This window comes from Leptodactylus fuscus, chromosome 1, assembly GCF_031893055.1.
Source record: "Leptodactylus fuscus isolate aLepFus1 chromosome 1, aLepFus1.hap2, whole genome shotgun sequence".
NCBI classification, from domain to species: Eukaryota; Metazoa; Chordata; class Amphibia; order Anura; family Leptodactylidae; genus Leptodactylus; species Leptodactylus fuscus.
Window position 1 is genome coordinate 331,225,934 of NC_134265.1, and position 18,975 is coordinate 331,244,908.

The following is an 18,975-nucleotide window of genomic DNA, read 5'->3' on the forward strand; positions in this document are numbered from 1 at the left end:
CTCTTGCTATGGATCTGCCTCGAAACCAGAAGCAGTAGTTCAGACTATCCAGATCGTAATCTGATCGACCTTTGTGTGTTAAAAAGCAGCAGCCTTCTAATAGGGAAGTAGAGGAGAAATATTTCCCTTTCTACCTACTTTCAAGCAACTGCAATGTAAGGTATGCACGTACAGCGGCACGCCACTGCGCATGTAGAGTAACGTAAGGACTGACCAGGGCAAAGGATCCGTACTAGATACGAATGGAAATGAGATCAGATATAAGGATTTTACTATGTCTATATAATCTACAGAAAAAGCAGAAATAACCAATTATGGCAGACTGCCAGCGTAACTGAGAACAGTAAGATGGTGCTCAGATTAGAAAACTTATTTTCCGACGCCTATGAGTAAGTAGAAGATGCAAGTGGACCTCCCTATTCCCAGAATCTCTCACAAATCATCTGATTACATAGAAAGCTCATTGATTTAACTGGGATCAGTGTAATACTTCATCTCTCCTGTGGGGGCACTGCCGAGAAATGTCATGCGTTCAAGTTCCCACTGGTTTAGTTTAGACAAATTGGTAAGAATTGACAAGCACAAAAATGCACATGAAGGGTGGGAAATCTTCCGTAGGGAAATCATTAAAGCACAGGAACTAACAATACCTAGAAGGAAGAAAAATGGGAAGCACCTAAAAATATCAGGATGGATGACCAAAAAATTACATAACCTGCTAAAAAGGAAAAAGGAAACATACAAAAAGTGGAAGACGGGAACTATACCTAAGGAAGAGTACACAGCAGTCTGCAGACTCTGCAAGACAAGCATCAAAGGAGCTAAGGCTGAACACGAATTGAAGCTTGCAAAAGAGGCAAAGAGTAAGGTAAAAGGATTTTGGGGATATGTTAAAAGCAAAAGAAAAGTGAAGGAGACCATTGGAGTCCTGAAGAATGACAAAGGAGAAACAGTTAACATGGTGGAACAGCAGGTGGAGCTACTAAATTCATATTTTGTATCCGTCTTCTCCCAAGAAACTAATGGAAATATCGACATTAATGGTGATGGAGATGAGGGGAAGGAGGACTCCAAGCTGACTATAAGCGAAGGTCTGGTAAGAGAGCACTTAGCCAAGTTACAGGAAACCAAGTCCCCAGGACCAGATGATTTACACCCTAGAGTCCTGAAAGAGAAAGCAGAGGAAATAACAGAACCCCTTGCTATAATCTTCGGTAAGTCATGGGAAACAGGAGTGGTCCCTTTAGATTGGAAAAGGGCAAATGTTGTCCCCATCTACAAAAAGGGGAAAAGGGACGATCCAGGAAATTACAGGCCGGTAAGTCTGACCTCGATAGCAGGAAAAATCTTTGAGCAAATTGTCAAGGAACATTTACTTCGGTACCTGGATGGGAAGGCATTAATTAACCAGAGCCAGCACGGCTTTATGACCAATAAATCTTGTCAGACTAACCTGATTTCCTTCTACAACAAAATCACTGAATGGTTGGACCAAGGGAATGCCGTGGACATAGTATATCTTGACTTCAGTAAGGCATTTGATAAAGTATCACATAACCTTCTTATTGAAAAAATGATTAAGTATGGCTTTGACAAAAAATCAGTTAAGTGGATTCACAACTGGCTTAATGATCGGGCACAACGAGTAATACTAAATGGCTACACATCCAACTGGAAGAAAGTCAAAAGCGGGGTGCCGCAGGGCTCTGTTCTGGGCCCAGTACTTTTTAATATCTTTATAAATGATCTGGACGATGGAATTATTGGGGAACTCATAAAATTTGCAGATGATACGAAGATAGGAGGAATAGCCAACACTAGAGAGGAGAGAGAGTGTATTCAAAAGGACTTAGACACACTGGAACAATGGGCTGAGGCAAACAAAATGGTATTTAACAGAGACAAATGCAAAGTTCTACATCTGGGTAACAGAAATGTAAAAAACATATATAGTATGGGAGGAATAGAACTAAGTGATAGCATAGGGGAAAAAGGACTTGGGCATAATAGTAGATCACAAATTCAACATGAGCCAACAGTGCGGTGCTGCTGCAAAAAAGGCTAATAAAATTCTGGGATGTATTAAGACAAGCATTGAATCTAGATCAAGAGAGGTCATTATTCCGCTGTACTCTTCCCTGGTCAGACCACACCTGGAATACTGTGTACAGTTCTGGGCGCCTCAATTCAAGAAAGACATCGATATATTGGAGCAAGTCCAGAGAAGAGCAACCAAAATGGTGGAAGGTCTGCAAACCATGTCCTATGAGGAGCGGCTAAAAGAACTGGGATTGTTTAGTTTGCAGAAGAGAAGGCTGAGGGGAGATTTAATAGCAGTCTACAAATATCTGAAAGGTAGTCACAGTGCAGAGGGATCTACCCTATTCTCATTAGCACAAGGAAGTACAAGAAGCAATGGGATGAAACTAAAGGGAAAGAGATACAGATTAGACATTAGGAAAAACTTTCTGACAGTGAGGATAGTGAGAGAGTGGAATAGGCTGCCACGGGAGGTGGTGGGCGCTCCATCAATGGAAATCTTCAAGCGGAATCTGGATAAACATATAGCTGGGATGATTTAGGAAAACCTGCACTCGCAGGGGGTTGGACCCGATGGCCCTTGAGGTCCCTTCCAACTCTACCAAAAAAAGTAAAAAGTAAAAGAGACTTCTTGTTTTCTGTAGACTTCTTTGCAGCAGTTACCTCACTTACAGCACACTGATGATCACAACTATCATGAATATGTAAATAAGACACAGAATCCACCAGTTATAATAGAGGATTTCACGGTTTATCTAAATTGGTGGGGCACTTACAGGGGTGAACCTAGCTTTTTTGCCGCCTGAGGCGGACGACAGAACGCTGCCCCCCACCACCCCCTGCAACGCCCCGCCCTCCCATCCCCCCACCCCCCACCTGTGTAGGACGCAGTCACACGTCGGGTGCGGGCCTGATTACGTGGCCACGTCACCCGGCATGTGGGGAGGAGGGGGAGGAGCGGAGGGGGCGGCGTTAGCAGGTAGAGAGCAGACAGGGAGAGGACCTGCTCTCTGCTAAGCGGGGGCGGCCGCTGGAGCTAGGTGAGTTAAAACAGCACTGCATCCACAGGGCCGCCCCAATCCACCGCTCACTTCCCCTGCCGGGCTGCCGAGACGGTGACGCTAAGCCAGTCCAGGACAGCTTGTCCTGGACTGGCTTAGGTCAGTAAAAATGCTGCCCCCCCCGGGGCCCCGGCATAGCGCCGCCTGAAGCGGTCGCTTCAGGTCGCCTCATGAGAGGTGCGGCGCTGGTCACTTAACAAGTATAACCACCTTCTTAAGATGTTCAATAAGTAAGATAGTCAGTGATGGACCTAATAGGTAATTCAGTGATTTTGACTATTTGCCTAGATATTTCTTATGATGTACTGAGTAGCTCTACTGGGTTGAAGTCAGGACAGTTCAAGCAGGTTTTGTTGAGTTAACACCTGCATTAGAGGCTACAAACTGAGTCTCCGTTGCAGATTCCATCAGACTTGTTGGAAAAGAAAGCAGCAGGCAACAATATTTCTGACTGAACTCCAATGGACCCCATTATAAGTCAATAGGGTCTGTTGCTGCCTTTGGAGTCTGCCATGTAATGGATCAGGCGCACCATGGTTTTCTGCTGCTAGGACAGCAGGAAGCATGGAACATCAAGCCAGATGTGAACATAGTCTAACTCTTTGATAACAGCAGGTCCCCTTGGCGAAAATCCTCTGAATCTTATTATCGTTCATTCCCTTATGTTAATGTTGGATCATGGACATTGACCTCAGATGAGAGTGGAGCGACCTGCAGAGCTTTGGGATGTTCTTCAGAAATGTCCACATTCCAAGACACTTGGAAATAATGGGTCTCAATTTTGTTTAAAGGATTTCTAACTTATTGGAGTATAATGAGGTTTATATTCAATACGGCTGTAACCATCTTAGTGGTGTTATCTTGGTAGAGCCAACAGATATGGCCATGAATACAGGAGCTTTCTATGGTCTGGGACTTGTCAGAAACCCTGTCATGATGTCCTTATTGTGTCCGGGTTATCTTCTCATACATGTAGTGACCTCCTGATAACCAGCCATGATGTCCTTATTGTGTCCGGGTTATCTTCTCATACATGTAGTGTCCTCCTGATAACCAGCCATGATGTCCTTATTGTGTCCGGGTTATCTTCTCATACATGTAGTGTCCTCCTGATAACCAGCCATGATGTCCTTATTGTGTCCGGGTTATCTTCTCATACATGTAGTGTCCTCCTGATAACCAGCCATGATGTCCTTATTGTGTCCAGGTTATCTTCTCATACATGTAGTGTCCTCCTGATAACCAGCCATGATGTCCTTATTGTGTCCGGGTTATCTTCTCATACATGCAGTGTCCTCCTGATAACCAGTCATGATGTCCTTATTGTGTCCGTGTTATCTTATCATACATGTAGTATCCTCCTGATAACCAGCCATGATGTCCTTATTGTGTCTGGGTTATCTTCTCATACATGTAGTGTCCGCCTGATAACCAGCCATGATGTCCTTATTGTGTCCGGGTTATCTTCTCATACATGTAGTGTCTTCCTGATAACCAGCCATGATGTCCTTATTGTGGTCGGGTTATCTTCTCATACATGTAGTGTCTTCCTGATAACCAGCTATGATGTCCTTATTGTGGTCAGGTTATCTTCTCATACATGTAGTGTCTTCCTGATAACCAGCCATGATGTCCTTATTGTGGTCAGGTTATCTTCTCATACATGTAGTGTCCCTGGCTGATAACCTGGACACAATAAGGGATCACGACTTGGTTTCTGACAAGTCCCAGACCACAAACAGTTCCTGTATTCATTGATGTATGCTTTGACAGCCTACCAAGTCCAAAGATGGTCACCACTAAGTTGGTTCGAAAAAATCTGCAATTTTTTGAATAACTTTTCGAATTGTTCCAAAATGTTTAACCATGTTTGTGGGAATACTCCTTTAGAGGGTTATGAGTTTAGAAAAACAAACAAACAAAACAACAGCAGGGGTGTATGCAGGATTTTGAAGGAGTGTGTGTGTTGGTGTCCCATGGGGATGCAGCACGTATTGTGTGGAGGGCATAATGTGTGTATGGGGGCATATAGTGGGGGCATCATAATGTCCTCTCCTCTGCCCTCACATAGTATAGTGTTTCCCAGGTCCCATACAGTATCACGCCACCAAACCCACATAGCATAATGCCATCAAATGCCCACACACTGTAGTGTACCCCAACACAGTATCATGGTGGAAGGTTTCATGCACTATAAAGGTAAGTACTATGAGTCTCAGAACTTATCACACCTCGTACTCCCTACTTTTTTGTTCCTCTCACAAGCAGACATAAGAGGAGGACAGTCTTAGGAATGGAAAGTGCATTGTACTAACCACTCACTCCAGGGTCCATCACTAATGAAGGAAATGCTCCTTGGTTTCAGACCACCGCTCTCCTGAATCATCAAGAAATGGGGTCAGCAATGGGGGACATTTTTAACCTTCAAACTGCCCCTGAATGTGACAAATATGACATAAAAGTGGTCAGTTATCAATATGATCACAGCACTGCATACAGTAGGTATATAACTGGCACACAAGGACGAGAGATTTCATGAAAATCCAACCTTCAGCCTATTTTTGCTATAAATCACTAATAACACGACATAAGTCATCTGTTCCTCTTTCTATCTTTCAAACCCTTCAGAAAAAAATAGAAAAAGCAGAATCCAATTCCTGATGGAAGTCACCCGAGATATTTACAACCCCAATGTATCAACCAATGACGAGAAGTAAGATTATCTCATAGCGAAAGGGGATATTTCTGGGCAGATTTGTATATTACCACTTACAGCCTATGTATTTGCATCTTGGTTGAAACATTTATATACATATTAGTCATCACTGTGATTCTTAGAGCCATATATGCCACCTATAGGTCAATGAAGGCGGAAATGTTACTGTATGGATTCATACAGATGTAACATAATTTGCAATATCTTATCACAGGAGATATCACAAACCAATGCAAAGTCATTGAAAAAAAAAAAACATTTCTCAATGACGTTCCATTGGTTTTTCTTGTCTTCTGTGATAAGATATCACACGGCAGAAGCTCAATTTAACTCTACTACATCTGTATTTCTACTTATATTGACTTGTATGTGGCAATTACAACCCCATAGTGACATATTATTGTTTTATTCATCTCTAGCTATGTTTTCTTCCCTTCCCTTATCTTAAATTAGCACTCTGGGCAAAATTTTAGAAACAGGTTTTTGTCAGGAATGGAGATGGCCACCCCTAAATCCTACCAAAGTGGTCTCTGCCAATTGGGAGAGCCATCAGTATCATTAAGGTTATGGGTAGAGATGATCAGGACTAGAGATGAGCAAACAAGTTGGTGACAAGGCAGGTTCATTATGAATTTTCCAAAACGTAAAGGCCCAGGAGAGTTGCGGATCAAAGCGTCATGATATGAGCACCTCAGGTCGTGTGATATCGGAGAAGACGCAATAAGGGCTAGTTCACACGGGCACAGAGGGGGCGGATTATGGTGTGGAATCCACCTCATAATCCGCCCCCTCCCAATGGTGGTCTATGGAGACCGCTAGCAGTATGTTGCCGCTAGCAGAAAAAAGAAGCGAGCTGCCCTTTCTTCAGACGGATTTTCATGGCAGCAACCTCTGGAGTCCGCCCATTCATTTGAGCCGACTCAAGCCGCAACTGTCAGAAGCCGCGACACTCGTAGCAGGCGGATTTTGGCCTGAGAGTGACGTGGCTCCCTGCGTCACTCTCGGTGCCAAAATCTGCCCTTCCACTCTCCATGTGAACTAGCCCTAAGAGACTGCAATAGCCCACGGGTGAAGGCCAGAATGTAGGGAAGAGGAGATCTGAGAAGAGGTGAAGAAACCCTAGGGTATAATAATAGAGTTCCCAGTTTGGACCGAATAAGTTTGGGCCCAACCCAAAACTAGTGGGCTAACCTTGCAAATATTGAAACGAATCTTGTAAGGTTCACCCATCTCTAGTCATGACCCAGGACCTGAATAAGAAACCACCCACCAAACCTGTGGAGTAACCTGCTAGCAAGTGCTCAATATCCTACAACGCCATCGGAGTGGAAATGAAGTACCGCACGATTTTTATAGTCATCCAATATAACACACGGTCCTCCAGAGTGAGAGACTCTATAACCTCTACTGGTTCCGCTTAACAGGTCAGGATCTTTAGACTTTAACTACAAACAAACTAGGAATTTCCCTAAAGTTCAGGAAATCACCTAAAAACTTACTCTTGACTTCAAGTCTCCTCATCCTTGTCTTGGTCCTTCTTATTCTAGAGGCTCTGGAAGGTTATTCATCCATTGCATGTACATCTATTTATTAGTATCACCTTTTATTAAAGGGAACCTGTTAGTAAATTAACCATTTGCAGCACAAAATACTGACAGGCTCCACTACAAAGACCTGCAATGTTTCCGAGAAAACAGGACCAGATATACCAATACTGTCTAATAGTTACTACTGGTGTAGACCCATATTCTGGTGCACAGTAGTATGGCAGAATTATTACCAGGCAGGATGCTCATTTCCATAATCAGGTTGATAAATATTAATTGAGAATGGAGGATGTAATATTCCGCCGACCCTAAAATATCTTGCGGTATGTTTAGTTTAATTTGCTCATTCCTGATGCTCTTTAATGATCTCCTAGACTAGGAATCCCCTAATATCTCTTTGCACCATGACCTTCCTCTGTTCTCTGCTCCTCTCTCTCAATGTAATTACCATCCAGTAATTGTTACCTCCAGGCTAGTTCACCAATGACATGACGTCAGAGCAGTCAATAATTATATAGGACACTCAACGCTCTACTAGCCATACACTTTAATGGGAATGGTTCCTCCTTTTTAATCTTACTACTGGTTTAACATTGGTTTTGTCCTATTTTTTGCAAAGCTGAGTTTGCAAGACTTATTACCCATAGCAAATCAATTTGGTCTCAATAACCCATGAATTTACTGTGCACACATGCCGCCATGGAGTCTTAAGCTTTTATCAGAGCCAAGGAACTAGAGAGGTGGTAAGTCCTCCCTGGACATGGATGCCAATGTTCATGTAAAGAGTCAGACTCGAATGAATTTCTACGGCCTTCGAGACAATGGAGTCGTCTAGAGATAAATGTTTCAGACTTCCAGATGGTTATTAAAAAAGTCTGCAGAATCACCAATGACTATACTAAAGGCTCTTGGAAAAGATTTCTCCTTTGCAAAAGGGGTCTGGGTGCATCCACCCTAATCTTTATACTGAAGGTTCCCTACATAAAACTATCAAACCATTTGGTAGAGAGAATGCTGAAAGAGGCCATTGCCATTAGGAAAAACCGCTATCATGAAGGGTGTACTTGGTCGGTACAATGCTTAGATTGGTCATTTATGTCCATGTAATATCTACATGAATGACACAATTCCTAGGTTTACCCAATGTATCCCAGCAACACAGAAATAGAAGGGTTAATAGATTTTTTTTGTCCCATCAATATTTGGTGTGACCTTTGCCCTTGGTACTTGCAGACAGTTTTTGGCCGAACTCAGTAGGGAGGTTGTTCCCGCCATCTTGGAGAACTAAGCCCAGATCTTCTATGGATGTAGGCTTGCTCCAATCCGTCTGTCTCTTCATGTCATCCCAGACAGACTGGATGATGTTCAGATTAGGTCTATATCTGTGGGGGCCATATCATCACTTCCAGGACTCCTCCTCCAAAGGGCAAAGGTCACACCAAATATTGATGGGACTTGCATTTCCTTTTTCTTTATTAACTATAACTATGCATTTTGTGAATTGACAAAAATAAACGTTTAGGGCCCTTTCATAGAATAGAATTCCTCTTCATTCTTGGACACCAACTATGCACAAATGTTCTGCATCAGCATTAAGCCGTTTTTTAGGCCCAAGTGGACTCTGCTGTAAAATCGACCAGGATCCTTATTTTTTTCAGCATCCTGATGTGATCTCTGCCTGCCATTGAAAATAATGGCAAAATGTAGGGAAATTCAGCATTAAATTCTTACATGTGAACAGCCCCTAAACACTTCTGAAAGTAATCTTACTTTGCAGCATTCCCCCCTATCTACCTAAAACTTTTGCACAGTCCTGTATATCTGTTAATATTGGATTAGTTTCCTTGTTTCTCGCTTCTCATTTCACAAACAATGTAAGAGTGGATCGCTGCAAGCAATGCCATAGAGAGCAAGACGTGGAATGAAATACAACTATGCTATTGTATCCATTGTCCTACTTTGTCCTCTCCATTATCCTGCTAGAAAAAAAATTGTTGCACGTGAATTGAAAAAATGTAGTATGAATGGATCAATGAAGATAATTGTGCTATTGTATATGGGCTATTGAGATGATATGACCACAGACACGGCCTATGGATACGACTTTTTTGGCGTATTCTAACCCTAGTCAACCCATCAAGCCTTTTATCCTCAGATTCCTATATGCTGATCTAAAGGGCCGAGCCAAGGCTGTGAATGCTTCCTTACATATCTTGTACATAAGACTTACTGACATATCTACAGTATATGACCAAAGAGCGGCCATATAGATGAGTCATATGCAAACCAACCCTACCCCCTCCCCTGCTGCTGTGGTCGCTGAGGTCATTATATATTAGGAAGTAACATCATGCGACAAGTTTTGTGTCTTTATGGATTAGAAACTTTTTAGCCCTTGTAAATGCGGGACCTTCAGAGAAGGTAAGTTGCTAGGTCAATCAGATGGAGGCAAGGATATCAGCTCTTAGTTGTAGTCAGTTTATTGGAGGCAGTTCACACAGTCCACATAATGTAAATCAAAAACAGCTTTCTTCAGCAAAAGGATAACACAAAAGGAGCTTTCTTCAGCAGGGTACAAAAATGAAACAACAAAACAGTCCTTACTTCAGGATGTAAAGAAGGTAAGTCCTCAGGCTTTCCTCACCCACACACAAGGTGAATTTTAAGGTTTTATCCTACACACACACACACACACACACACACGCGCACACGCGCACACGCGCACACACGCACACACGCACACACGTGTACAACAGGTTTCTCCTCCAAGAGACGACCACACCCCCACTTCCCATGGGCAACCTCAGTGCTTTAATAGCTGATCCTTGGGTCACCTACCAAACCAGGACTGGAGTATAGGCCTGGGTCTACAACTACTCCTAAATCCTGGACCCATACTCCAGGCAGTCACCATGTGGACACCAGCCACCTCAGTGGAAGATACCTGCCATCTACCACTTTTCCATCTGCCTGTTTACACCCTTTTTAAAATATAGATCATAATAAATAACTGGGGGTTAATGCAAAGACTTGTCCCGTGTCAGAGGTGTAACTTGTAGGGGCCAATGCAAAATCTGCAACAGGACCCCTATATAATGTTTCTAGTGTTCTTTTTATTTGGCAGTGGTGCATTTGGGCCCCTCAGGTACCAGGGTACACACATAGTACCCATTTAGTGGCCCCAAACAGTACAGTGTCCCCTTGTCACCCCTATAGTATTATAGCCACCACAGTAAATTTCCCCCTTCAATGTATCACCACCATATAATTTCCTTTTCAATGTGGCCCCCTACTTTATAGTTTCCTCCTTAATATGGCCTCCACAATATAATGTTCCCTTAATATGACCCCCACAATCTCATGCCCCCCGCTTTATATGACCCCACAGCATAAAGTCTACCTTAATATGGCACCCACAATACAATACCCCTCTTATAATGGGCCCCTCATTATTATGTCCCCTTAATGTGCCGCCATGGTATATATAATGACCCCTCCTTAAGCACACTAAAGCACAAAAAAAACAAAATAATACTCATTTCAATCCATTCCCCCAGAATCCACTCTGGTCCCTGCTGCCGACACCTCAGGAGCAGCAGATATGATGTAATGATGACATCACATCATCCTTGCCTAATTCCCAGCTGCCAGGAGCTGAGCCAGGGCTTCCTTCTTCACCATGTACTCAACTCATCTGAATCCTTCGAACGTAGATGACTTGAAGACAAGACATGGGACAATGGGATAGCACCTGGAATCCACCTGTCCCTAAGGATAGGCCATTCATGTCAGAAACTGGACAAGCCCTTTAAAATTGGGCATGTTCCAATTCATTGGCAGAAGGGACGACTTAATCATAGTGTAAATGGTCACCAAGTGGGAGGGGGCATTGAATGGGGGGCCACTTCAGGGAACATTAAATTATGAGGGGTCCACTTAGGAAACCTTTGAACAAGGCCTACTAAGGTATTAAAATGGTCCTAGTTTGCAGAAAGAAGGATCAACATGTCCAATCCTTTGCTGCTATCAGAGGACTCTCTCTATTGAAAACATATTGTATGCATGCTTGTCTAAGAGTCGGGAAGAACAGCGATTGGAGGTGTATGGGTACCTTAGGACAAGTGTGAACATAGCCTTAGGATGAGAGAGACTTACCACCGTTACCTATTAGTCCTGTGCAGTGAGTGCAGGGAGGTCTCGCCCTTCTGTCAATGCACTCACATGACTAAATGAACATGGTGCAACTTGTCTTGACTTTGACACACAGCTCCTCATAGTGACTGGCTCAGAGTAGACATAGAACTCATGGCTGATGTCTATATATGGCTCATGAAGTAAGAACCGCGCTCTAGGTTGCAGAAAAGTGATGGTTTTGGAACATTGGATATAGCACAGCATCAAGCAAGACACATTGAATCCATATGAGACATAGTGTAACTATCTGTAAAGTGCATCTTGGCTGCAAAAGAAGCAGAAAATATTCAAGGGAAGACTAAAGAGACCATGTGACACTGCCCTAAGACTATCAGACCTGTCTTAAAGGGGCTCTATCAGCAAAATTATGCTAATAGATCCCCACATATGTGTGAATAGCCTTTAAAAAGGCTATTCAGGGACCGTAAATGTTATATTAAATCCAGGTCCTGTTTTTAAATAAAAGCATTAAAACATATATGCAAATCTTACTGAACGTGCACCATGGGCGGGGATAAACAATGCGACGTCAGCTTCGGGCACGCCTGCCTCTTCTGTCTTCTTGTAGTAACGCCCTCCGGTTACTTGTCTTCCGGCTTCTTCTCTCCAAAGTAAAATGGCGAGTGAGCCTGCGCAGTAGCTCTCCGGAGGGAAGCGCTACTACGCAGGCGTGGGTTTTGGAAAGAAGAAGCCGGAAGACACGTAACCGGAGGGCATTACTACAAGAAGACAGAAGAGGCAGGCGTGCCCAAAGCTGACGTCACATTGTTTATCCCCGCCCATGGTGCACGTTCAGTAAGATTTGCATATATGTTTTAATGCTTTTATTTAAAAACAGGACCTGGATTTAATATAACATTTACGGTGCCTGAATAGCCTTTTTAAAGGCTATTCACACATATGTGGGGATCTACTAGCATAATTTTGCTGATAGAGCCCCTTTAATAAAGATTCCCCCAAAGTAAAGCTTTGATTCCTGCCTTGTAGAAATATTGATTTCTAAGGCTGGGTTGACAGCAACGAACATTAAACTGTTGTAGAGAACACGACAGACTGATTTTGTGTCCATAACTATTGACACTAAACAAGCTTCCATCATGTTTGTTTACCTTTCTAATGGAAAATAAAGTCCTGCATGCATGACTCTGTACATTACCCTGGTACTGTGACATCACTGTGTGTATTATCCCTGTACTGTGACATCACTGTGTGTATTATCCCTGTACTGTGACATCACTGTGTGTATTATCTCTGTACTGTGACATCACTGTGTGTATTATCCCTGTACTGTGACATCACTGTGTGCATTATCTCTGTACTGTGACATCACTCATACCTCCCAACCGTCCCGATTTCCGCGGGACAGTCCCGATTTGGGTGACATGTCCCGCGGTCCCGGTTGGAGGGAGGTATGTCCCGATTTCAACTCAGATCTGCGTCCAGAGTACGCAGATCTGAGTTGAACACATATGCGGCTGAAGGAAGGAGCTGACACAGGTCAGCTCCTCGCTTTGCCGCTGGCCGCCTCTCTCCCTGACACATGCGGCTGAAGCTGCTCGCGTGCTCGCTTCGCCGCTGCGTCTCTCTCTCGCTGACACATGCGGCTGAAGCGAGGAGCTGACCTGTGTCAGCTCCTCGCTTCACTGCTGCCGCCGGCTCCTGGCTTGTAGACGCGATGTACAAGCCAGGAGCCGGCGGCAGCGGCGAAGCGAGGAGCTGACACAGGTCAGCTCCTCGCTTCAGCCGCATGTGTCACCGAGAGAGAGACGCAGCGGCGAAGCGAGCACGCGAGCAGCTTCAGCCGCATGTGTCAGGGAGAGAGGCGGGCAGCGGCGAAGCGAGGAGCTGACCTGTGTCAGCTCCTTCCTTCAGCCACATGTGTCAGCGAGAGAGGCGGCCAGAGAGCGGCGAGGGAGCGGAGGAGAAGGTAAGTTTAATGTGGAGGTGGAACGTGAATCTGGGGGCAGATGAAGGAGAGGACAGCATGACACTGGGGGCAGAGATGGAGAGGACGGCATTACACTGGGGGCAGAGATGGAGAGGACATGAATCTGGGGGCAGAGATGGGGGACATGAATCTGGGGGCAGAGATGGAGGGACAGGAATCTGGGGGCAGAGATGTGGGGACATGAATCTGGGGGCAGATATGGAGGGACATGAATCTGGGGGCAGAGATGGAGTGGACATGAAACTGGGGGCAGAGATGTGGGGACATGAATCTGGGGGCAGAGATGGAGGGACATGAATCTGGGGGCAGAGATGGAGTGGACATGAAACTGGGGGAAGAGATGGGGGACATGAATCTGGGGGCAGAGATGGAGAGGACATGAATTTGGGGGCAGAGATGGAGGGACATGAATCTGGGGCAGAGATGTGGGGACATGAATCTGGGGACAGATATGGAGGGACATGAATCTGGGGGCAGAGATGGAGTGGACATGAAACTGGGGGCAGAGATGGAGGGACATGAATCTGGGGGCAGAGATGGGGGACATGAATCTGGGGAAAGAGATGTGGGGACATGAATCTGGGGGCAGAGATGGAGAGGACATGAATCTGAGGGCAGAGATGGGGGACATGAATCTGGGGGCAGAGATGGGGGACATGAATCTGGGGGCAGAGATGTGGGACATGAATCTGGGGGCAGAGATGGAGGGATATGAATCTGGGGGCAGAGATGGAGAGGACATGAATCTGGGGGCAGAGATGGAGGGACATGAATCTGGGGGCAGAGATGGAAGAGGGACATGAAACTGGGGGCAGATGAAGGGTGTATATGAAACTGGGGGAGAGATAGAGGGGGGACATATAATTTACGGGTGACTGTAGGAGGATTATACTGTGTGCGGGCACATGAAAAATTAACGAGTGGGTGGAGTCAACACAAAAGTGGGCGGGGCTAAGTTTGCCGCGACGCGCTACGCGCGCCGCACATTTTGTCCCTCTTTCGGTTCTTCAAAAGTTGGGAGGTATGCATCACTATGTGTATTATCCCTGTACTGTGACATCACTGTGTCTATTATCCCTGTACTGTGACATCACTGTGTCTATTATCCCTGTACTGTGACATCACTGTGTCTATTATCCCTGTACTGTGACATCACTGTGTCTATTATCCCTGTACTGTGACATCACTGTGTCTATTATCCCTGTACTGTGACATCACTGTGTCTATTATCCCTGTACTGTGACATCACTGTGTCTATTATTCCTGTACTGTGACATCACTGTGTCTATTATCCCTGTACTGTTACACGTTATGCTGTATGGCTCTATGGTTACAGCACACCTATGTACGGTGATATGTTTTACTTCTGCACATTATGTTACATTGACTGAAATAGCCATAACCTATCTCAGCACTTCCTGTAGTGAAACGTTTATACAGTACCTTGTGTTATAGATAGCATGTCATTATAAAAGAGGATCTTGAGGGACGTGAGAAAGGCCTATACAGTATATACAGTATGCAAGACACAAGAAAATACCATGTATCATGGATGTGACTATACAGGTGCAGAAGCTGAGATTTGCACCTTGTCTCTGGTGACTGGCAGTACATAGGGTCCCTCTGTCTCTGTCTCTTACAGATTTTGCATTAGGTCTCAGGATCGTTCAGTTACCCCCCAGCTGAGCATCATAGATGCTGTTGACTTTATGTTGTTATGTATATAGGTGAGACGTTGTTACTGTATATTAGTGTTTTTAAAGGACATATATCCAGGCTGACTCTTCTTTCCTCTAAGGCCTGACATGTATGAGACTGTATCTCCAGTTTATGGAGCCTAGAGGCCTATAGCCCAAGGCAAGAGCCAGCAGCTACTGAAAAGGCCCCAGTCGGGGCCACACGGTGGCTCAGTGGTTAGCACTGCAGCCTTGCAGCGCTGGAGTCCTGGTGTTCAAATCCCGCTAAGGGCAGAAAACCATCTAACATACCATCTGACCAAAGACATACTGATAGGGAAAAATGTACATTGTGAGCCCCAGTCCAAGGCAGCATAGCATAGCAGCCATAGTGCTGGGGTAGACTTAGCATTTCAGAGGCCCCTCAAAATGATATCTGGGGGTAGCTGGTATTAGAGAGCCCACCTGTATATAGGATGAAAAACAAAAGAGACACCGAGCACACTATATAGTGTAGAATGTCTGATAAATTTTGGTGGAAATAACCAGAAGATTTAAAAGGACCAAATGGCCTCTCACCTGATGAGGTTGTGACAATCGCTCACAACTACGTTAGGGGTTTACCGTCAGGTGGAGGAGGCAGCACGTCTGATGGACACCGGCCAAGGCCAGGGAAGATAGAGTTTTCAATGAAATGGAAAGACGGCGCTCTCAGGTCACAACAGGATTTTATTCAATAAGACAATGATGCACAATTGAAAACACCTGTATATAGGGGTAGATTACAGCCCATTCATAATCGGTCAACAGGCTAAGCAAGTGGCAGTTTTTATTTATGTCCCCATTGAAACCCCACTGTGGGATATCCCAGGTTTGACTGATCTCTTCACACTCCCCAGTACATGGAGTTGGGAGCAGTTCTGTCCTTAGGTGATGTATATGACCAGGGTGTATTCCGCTCCTTTGAATCTCTGAGCACATTGTCTGATATTCCCCGTACACAATTTTTTAGATTCCTTCAGATCAAGCATGCCATTTTTACTCAATTCCCACAACCAATCTTGCGAATTTATACCTATCCTCTCATTGGCATACTTAGGTCCCAGGGTCCATATAGTCTCATTTCAGGCTTATACGCTCATCTCATATAGGTTAAGGTGTCCCATCTAAATATACCTTGCTTTTATTGGATGTCTCCTCGTCCACTCTGCCTGTCAATGTGGAGGAAATTAGTTAATTTTGTCAGTTCACATGGAGTAACGTGCCGCGTGATGTGGCACATATACGGCGTGTGAGACTTAGCGCGCCGTATACACTCCCATTGATTTCAATGGGAGCATATACGGCGCTCAAAGTCTCACACGCCGTATACGTGCCATATCACGCGGCACGTTACTCCGTGTGAACTCCCCCTTATTACTGTACAATCAAATGTTGTATAGGGGCAGAGGTTGCCCCGCAAAATTTGAAAAGTCCTGGTGTAATTCACCATTGACTTTGCATATTGCCCCATCCTTCCCTATGGGTTTTGGTGCATCACTTGAGATAACACTGTTATCTTTTTTGTCTATGTCCCTGTATTGCATAATATGTTGTACAATATTTCAATAAAGTGATTTTAAAATAAATTTATATCTGGGGACCCCCTAATCGAAGTCTTTAGGCCACACCTCCTCTGTACAGGAAACCCCTATTTGCAGATCAAAAACTCTGGACATCTGGACAAAAGTGCATGCTGCACTTTCTTGTCCTATAATATGCCATGCTACCTATGCTGCATTCCTCCATATTGTACACACAGTATCATGTCCCATTTACTGTCCCCCATCAGTATATTGTCCCTTTACTGGCCTCTGTACAGGATATTGTCCCTATAATGGCTCCCACACATATGGTTCCTTTATTGTTGGTGCAATTTTTGACCTTGATTTCCCCTTGTATATGACATAAATGCCACCACTGGGATTCTCAGCTGCCCGGTGAATTGGAATCCACCAGTTCCCCAACCACATTCCCTATGTTCTTCAGCCGTGACGTGGCTGCACAAAACCTAGTCAGCTTTCCATTGAAATGTACCAAATGAGAGGCATATATACATATTGCCCCCAGAATCTATTCGTTGGACCCTAGGCCCCAGGTCTGACACTCCCAGCAGCCATCAATATAATATTCAACATATCACAAACTGCATTACAATGAAAACACATCAGCGCACCAGGAATGCAAGCGTGTATTAACCCATACTACACGCCATCAATTTCCAGCACGTCAGCAGATAATACAGAACATCAATGCAAGGTCTTTTCTAAGCAAGCATGTATTAACTTATCCCTCATACAATGCAGTATGTTGGATACAGTATCCCTGCAGTACTGACTGTATATAGGATCTTAGCTAAATGCGGTAGGACTAAGGGTATCACATGTAGCAGAGCTGAATTGGTAACTTTACACAATTCATCATATTGTAACCATATGTTATGTGTGGTCTTACATAGGAGTTTAGGCAAACCTACTGCAGGTAATTCAGAGCAATACATAGAAGCATGCACAATGTAGCCTGTATGCGAAACAGGGGGGTTAAATAAATAAATGAAAAAAAATTATATATATATATTTTAGATTTCAGAGGTCCCACAATTCTGTGCTGATCATGGGAATTGCCTACAGGAAGCATTGCATGGTCACAAGTACAATATATGCCCTAAATGTCTAAGACAAAAATAAGTTCTGTTATACATGGCTGTCTGTAGTATTTATAGCCGATGTCTGCTCAAGTTTATCCCAATTTTAGGTGTCCCCCTATTCAATCCATAAGCCCTGGTATGGAAAGCAATTGTTCCATCTGGAAAACAAGTTTCGATGTCACGTTCTGCTCTACTAAATCCATATAAGTCGCAACTACTTGTAATATCCACCAAGAATTTCCTTCCATCATGACACACATGACAAATTTGCAGCAATTACAAGTTACAATTGTAAATCATTTATGGCAGAATCTTCATTGAACTCTTCAAAAAAAATCGCACCAAATGTGACCGACTTAACTTGTAGCCGAGTCTTGCAGGGACATATCTTCCTAGCCCTTCAGATTCCCACCTGAGTGTAGTAGTACCTGTTCTGCAGAACTGATGGTTATGTAAGGACTCAGCCGGTAGCTCCAGGGTCCTCGCTCACTCTGTCGCTGCTCTCCACATCTTCAGACTAAGGCAGCAGGAAATACACAGTGACAGCCGGGTTGACAAGAAAGTTCATTATTCAGAGCTAGCACCTCCTTCTTAAAGCCTGTGCCATCCCTGCCGGCTGTCCCTCCCTGATCCTCCCTGCCACACTGTCCATGCAGTCACCTTTCCTTGGATCTACCTGTGTGTGCTTGCCTCCTCCTGCTGTACCCTGAGCAGTCACTTAGTAACTTTCTGTATTATTATCAGCTGCATTTACCACCCATGTTTCCTTCCTGCCTTTTGTTCCTTTCTACTCTGGGCTGCTCAGCTCTTCCCCTTACAAGTGAGAGAAAGTTTCTGCATTATTTGTCTGTAGTTTCAATGATGTTGCAAGTCGTTGAAAGTTATGACTTGCCACTTAGACCACAGTACTTCCATTATTGGAATCCTTGTATGTAGTGAATTTACAGTCACTTTAAGGGAGTCTGTCACCAGAACAATATAAACCCAGCCCTGCAAATAGGTTAGGATCATCTGAGTCAAGCGTTGTTTTCACCTTGTGAATCGCTGTCTCCATTGCCGAGATATCACTTTTTTGTCAATATGCAAATCAACTCTTTGGAGGAACAA

At 44.3% G+C, this 18,975-nt stretch overlaps 1 protein-coding gene across 1 annotated transcript in view; it reads right to left on the minus strand.

Annotated features, from left to right (window-relative positions):
- Nucleotides 1–18,558, minus strand: part of SH3BP2 (SH3 domain binding protein 2) — a 61,413-nt gene extending 42,855 nt beyond the window's left edge. Inside the window, exon 1 of the mRNA XM_075261097.1 lies at nucleotides 18,545–18,558. The gene's annotated coding sequence lies outside the window, so the exon portion shown is untranslated. The remainder of the gene's footprint in view (nucleotides 1–18,544) is intronic.
- Between the last annotated feature and the right edge of the window lie 417 nt (nucleotides 18,559–18,975).